Source organism: Cyanistes caeruleus, chromosome 4, assembly GCF_971803275.1.
Source record: "Cyanistes caeruleus chromosome 4, bCyaCae1.hap1.1, whole genome shotgun sequence".
NCBI classification, from domain to species: domain Eukaryota; kingdom Metazoa; phylum Chordata; class Aves; order Passeriformes; family Paridae; genus Cyanistes; species Cyanistes caeruleus.
In genome coordinates, this window is record NC_141704.1 from 50,349,568 (window position 1) to 50,356,027 (window position 6,460).

The window sequence follows — 6,460 nt, forward strand, 5'->3', positions numbered from 1 at the left end:
CAACTATTTCAGTTCAACATTTCTAATCATATGTCTAGATTAGCATGCATTCCCTGAATAAGGACACAGAACTGTAAATAAAACTCACCAGCTTTTATCTTGACATAAAATGAAAGTTTTCCTTAGAAGCCTTTAATCTGACTGTCATCTTTTTTCATTTACAGCAGGAGCCTGTAAAGAGCTCTGCCTCTGCAGTGAAATACTACCATATAGAAAGAGGGTTATCAAAAAACTACTCTTGTTTATTTATTGAAATCCCTATCAACAGAATGTCAGTGCTTTTGAGAATGAAACATTTTTAGTCTGAATCCTGTGTCTGAGCAAACTGTTTCTGTTAGATTTGGAAATGATAGCATCTACTGTAATAAGTCTTTGTCTGTGCACATTTTTCCACCATAGGATGGAGAACTCTAGAAAAACAAATTAAAAAAAGAAACCTAACTACTGCTACTAAATCTGCTTTAAGAAAATATATCTTGTAATATTCACCAAACACCCCATCAAAACCACCTGAGACAAATTTTGTCTATTAAATTATGCATTATTTATGCTAAGAGTCATCCTTTGAACACATTTTGCATGTTAAGAATCATAAAGACCAACTTCTGAGAATAGACATTGAGAATATCTCATTACAGGTAACCATAAAGAGACAAAATGCCTTGCTCCTTTTCAGCTTTCTCCATCAATTCCATTTAAACACTGACCCATTGGTGGGGGAGTAGAGGTTAAATACAGTTTAAATTGATAAAACCTGCTTACAGTCCAAAGTACTGAAGTGAGATTTACATGCCTGACAAAACCAAACCCTGTAAACAAAAAGCTTGTTGTTATAAGAAGAGCATTTCATGAAACACCTTGATTTTCACATACACCTTAGTCAAGAGGAATAATATTGTCCAGTTAGTGGAACCACATAGAAGTAAACATCTTCCTGAAACACAGCATTTTCTTTATTCCTCTAAATTGGTATCAGTTGGTCTCATAGGTTGCTCAGGTGAATGTTTTCATTGATTTCAAGCGGGGTTGCTCAAGTTTCTTGTTTCAAGGCAAGATTCTGTGTTAATTCTTCAATGTTTCAGGAATAATTTCCTAGTAATTTCTAAAACGGTGTATTAGTTTATATTCTAAATGCAACCCCACAGAGCTTTGAAATTTGTAGCCTCCCTAACCTCAGAAAAATCAGATGAGAAAGATGTGTTTTGGGGTCTCATATCCCTGATGTAGGCTTTATTGTGCCTGCAGTTTAATCATCCAGCTCTCACAGAGAGGCAAAGATGATTTTGTACTTCTAAGATCATCTCTATGTTTACATTACTCAGTCCACAAGGATATGAAAATCCCAAACTGTCCCTCTGAAAATCCATTTAGTGGGTAGAAAAGGTAGGTACTGGTTAAAGAGCACTATTCTATATAAGTTATTCTATTGCAATAAGAAATATGAAATAATAGAAGTTTGTATATTCTGTGGATTTAGTCTTGAGGAAAAGGTCAGTCTCCTAAAACAGGAATGTGGTTATAATGCCTATCACTCACTTCCTTTTCAGACCAGTGCCATGGATCGAGCATCCACTAGAAAGGATGCTGAATCTTGTTGGGACACTTTGAATTGGATCTGTAGCTTTGAGGTTGGACACAGAGACTTCCAAATGGAAAGTAAGGAATCAGGCCTGGATGATTGCAAAATACTCTAAAAATTGAATAACCTAAGACCCAATCAAGATTTCTTAGGTTTTCTTACAGTGGGAAATACTAGAAAGATAAAATGCAAAACTTTCTATTTGATATATGGCCTAGGTGATGAAAATGGAAGGTTTATTTAATTTTTACAAATTGCAACGTTTTCTTAACAAGATGTTTCTCTGTTATTCTACTCCCATTTCAAGGATAAAATCTATTTAAGGAGAAAGGCTTAGATAGATTGCCTGATTTTCTTGTTTGTTTGTTTGCAGGTAACTTGCTGTGTTTCTTCATGTGGACAGAATTCCCCAAAACAGAGATAGAAGTCAGAACTGTGTGTTGAGAAAACATTGCAATGATTGTGCTATAGAGCGGATTATTTTACTGGAATTTTTGCATCTCTTTTTCTTTACATATTGTATAACTGATTCTGTTACAGAGGTGTCAAAAATAGAAAACATGCCAAATTTGTTCTTTGCTTCTTAATACAATTCAATGCAAAGAATTAAACAAAATATGTACTTGCATATTTATTTCTGCTATGGTGAATGTATTAAGTTCTTGTTAAATGAATGAAAAAATCGAGCAATTTTTTTAAGGAAGGGGTAGGAATCATAGATGGAATCATCTTTTTGATTTAAAAAGTTGTTTTAAATGAAATTTTAGAGAAGAGTAAATATTGTCTCAAAAGTTGCCCTCTTCTAGTAATACTCATTGCTAGTGTAACTAAGTAGGCTAGACTGATACTATTATATTTTCATCAGGGTAACACTATGACACTATTTCCTTCCAGTTTGACTTGTCTCTTTTCCAGCAATCTGGAGGTTCACTTTTATATAGATAAATGATTTTGAAAAAATATAGGATTTAATTTCTTAGTCCTTTACAGAATGTTTAAATGGAGGTCTAGACAACTAATTTTTTATACTGCAAACTCTGTTTTTTGGAGTGACCAAATGTCCCATCCTTCTGCACTTTTAAATTTCTTTTCCCATGTGAGTATTAGAAGAATTCAGATCAACTTCAAATTCTTGTCAGGTGATTTGGTCTGGAATTTAATGTAGATCATGTTTAGCAAGGCTTGATCACCTAACATGAGAATTTTAGGGCCACCAGATTTAAAGTTCATGTTTATTCTTGACAGCTTCTGCAGAATTCTGTATCTTTCACATCTTTCAGAATCTCACCCAAGTGAGTCCTTGAAGGAAGTTGAGGACAAGGGATTGGATAAAACAAAATTAATCTCAGAAAAACAGAGCAGCACATTTTTTCTCAAATTGGCACGAAAAATAGTTTTGTTTCTCTTTCCTGTATGTGCATGTATTTATATTTTCATGTTTTGTTGGCAGCTTTCATTACACACCAGCTTGCTTTTGTCTTTGAAGTGGTTGAGTTCCTTTATATCTTGAATAATGATCACAGTGTCAGCAGCCAAATCAAGCACACTCATATTTTTATTGGTGAAAACAATAAAAACAAACCAGCTGTTTGTCCACTTGCTGACATACAGTTGGAATTTTGCTACTCTGTCACTGCCAGATAATAGCAGATTGCACATGTTATTTCTCTAGTTTATCAAGAAAAGGATTTTTCTAATTTCTAATGAAACTGTTCTGAGTTTTATCTTTATCAAAGCTGATACATTGTTTCTTCTAATAAGATCATAGTGGTTTATAATTGGAAATCCTCTTGTAGCTCTTGGAGCATTGATTATTTTTTAAAGCAATCTAAAGATAAAAGTTGGCATAAGACTATTATTATCAACAAGAAATAAATTGGAAATTTGTAGCCTCTACAATTTTTAATGGGTATCAAAAATTGTATTTTCTTCTGTTTTGTCCAGTTATGAATAGAAGTCAGAAAGCATTGAGAGAGAAAGGCAGAATATAATGTTCTCATACTAGCTACCTGTACCCAAATTCTCTCACTAACACATTCAGCTGTTCATTGTAATTCTAGTATTCTTTCTAAAGCCCTGGTATGGTCCTCTCTGCTTCAGCTGTGTCTGCTAATCCCTTCAACAGATTTTGAAAACAGTTTCTCTTCCCACCAGCCAGCACCTCTGCTGCTTCCCTGACCAACATGCAAGTTAAGACCTCTGCTGTCATTACCTTTCACAAGGTGCACTCCAGTCTGAAAGGCTGCTCAGGGCAGGCTCCCTTGCGCTGCTGCAGAATGCCTTCTGCCTTTCTTCTTCATGGGAAATGGCAGTCCCTACTGCCCTCCCTTCTGCTGCCTCACCGGGCCCTTTATGGCAAACATGTGGTCCTAATCTGTCTCTAACCTGCTCCTGTCCTTCCTGCCACTCTCCCAGGAACCAGTCCTGACCTTTTAGTTCTTTCCCTGCTCGCTCGATAGGTGTATTCAAACTCAGCCTGTTTAAAAGGGTATCTATAAATTCATTTGCTTACTCTGTTTTATGTGATAATTTTCATGTTTTAGAACTCTGAATGCGCTCTTGAAAGCAGTTCTGATATATTGTTTGCCTCTCTGCCTCTTCACATTTTTCCTTTCTTTTTCCCCAGCAGTGGAGTTTTCACTGTCTTTATCTTAATGTCAGCTTTGCTCATCTTCTCCTGCTGCAGTCAGCAAAAGTTACAGCCTGTGCTCAGCTCAGTGGCATTAGATTGTATTACCAGCATCCTGACATTTTATGTAAATAATGTAAGCAATGTGGTGTCCTAGAGCACAGGATTAATTTCAAAAGTCTTTTCACACCCTTGCTGTGAAACTATAATTTCAGCCATCTCTCCCATCACATACCCTCTGGTTTCTACTAGAAACCACTTTCAAACAATGCCTTACAGAGGGAGGGGAACACCCTATCTAGCAGGGAAAAAGCTACCTCAGTAAACTAATGCTGTTATACCTAATGAAGACATACATTTCTTAACAAATTTATGAGGAAGATGAGTATAGTTACTTCATACTGTGTTGCAACTCTTGGGTCAATATCCAGAATTTAATTTCTAAGATGCTCATGTTTAGATGATTTAATCCAAAACTCATATTCTCACTCTTTTGACCCCAGATTCTAAAATCTCTTGTTTGCTAAGTTTGTGATTACAGGGAAAAGCCAAGCCAAGCCAACTCCTTTCTCCAGGCCCTTTTCCTCTTTTAATACATGTTTTTATGGGGCTAATTTACTGCAAGTTAATCTGCCTATGCTATTGATGATGTGCCATGCATGTAAGGACCAGGAGTGTGGCAGGCAGGAATTCTCATGAAGACCAAAGTTCCTACAGCTCCCTGCAAAACTGTGCCTTTAGAGTTGGCAGCCTCAGGTCCACAAGTGAATGAGGTTTACGTTGCTGAGTTCAAGAGGTCTTGTTTATAGGTTCTTAGAGGTTATGATTTTTACTGTCTACCATGTTACAAGTCATTAGTTACTACAGTAGTGCAGCAAAACATCAGCCCTCCCAATACATGTATATGTAGTGTTTTAAATAAAATGTATTGAATTGCAAAAATTTGGTGCTAATGGACTTAATGGATCTGCAAGAAAAAAAATGGTGCTAATCACTAAGAAATACTCAACAAAATGTGTGTCTGTGTTTGTTGTCTTTTTTTACCAGTAATTAACAAGCTGGTAAGATGAAGCTTTTTTGTAATGTGGCCTCAGCCTTTCTTATCTAGATTTCATATATTCATTTTTATGTATTCTCCACACTCTTGCTATATGCCTATGATTTCTGTTGGGAAAAGCAAATATATTTTCTACAGGTAATATCTATGAATGCACCAGTGCACAATCTGAGTCAGTACAGAGCCCTGGGCAACCTCTGTTCCACTTGAATGGCAGATGGATTTCACCCTGGTCCTGTCATATTGTTATCTTCTCTGGTTTTCTTAGCAAATAATAAACTACTTTCCTGGAATAGTTCAGCCATATGCCTGGACAGAAAGGCTGCTGCTCAAGAACATTTTCTATTCATCCACTGATGAGATTTTTCAAGCAGTTTTCATGAAAATTTGAAAGCAGTATCATATTTAGCACCTCAGGCTTAAAACCAGGGCATCTTAATTAAATATGGTTAAGCACAGAAGAGATATATCCCTAGAAGCAAATCTCTAACAGTATCTGTTTTTGAAAATTATAAAATATTGAATGTTTGCTCCAGAAATTCAAAGAGGCTTTATGAAATGACAGTTTGAGTTGCAAGGCTCCTTTGCTGATCTTGTGGAATATTGCAGCTTGTAGAGGAAAAATAATAGAGGATGGCTGTACAGGATGGAGTAGAGGATGACTGAGCCTGTGTGAAAGTTGCAGATGTGGTGAAAAGACACAGAAGTTTTCTCTTGCTGTAGAAACAAGACACTTGCCCTGGAGAATGAGCACATTACTCATTCCTGGAGTGAATTATTTTGGCAATTGGATTTGCTGTTGGAAAATACAGTTCTGGATAGATTGAAATCTAGATGGAGCCATGTATACACAAATATAATTGCTCTGTTTTTGCCATAATGATAACAAAAAGTGACAGCCACCACACTGTTGGGTTGCTACATCTTAATGTCACATAAAAGATTAGATTGAAAAGGTTTAAAGTGCTTCTTGTAACATCACCTACATTTTCTCTGTTCTGTGTTTTCTTGCTGCCTGAAACAGTGTGATTCCACTCCATGGGCTCAAATGTGTAATATCATAATTACTAATATTTGAACAACATGCTAACAGAAAATATGGCCATAACTCACAGTTGCTGAACCTGCCTCAAACTGGACTGATGATGAATCCCAGTTTACCATTTTAGCTCTGCCTGTTTTTAACTTTTCCTGT

The 6,460-nt window shown here is 36.2% G+C and overlaps 1 long non-coding RNA gene across 1 annotated transcript; it reads left to right on the forward strand.

Annotated features, from left to right (window-relative positions):
• Positions 1 to 1,041: 1,041 nt before the first annotated feature.
• LOC147653634 (uncharacterized) lies at positions 1,042 to 5,327 on the forward strand. Its single transcript, XR_015285969.1, has 3 exons — positions 1,042 to 1,383; positions 1,548 to 1,656; positions 1,953 to 5,327. It is a non-coding gene; the product is annotated as an uncharacterized LOC147653634 (long non-coding RNA).
• Positions 5,328 to 6,460: the final 1,133 nt, after the last annotated feature.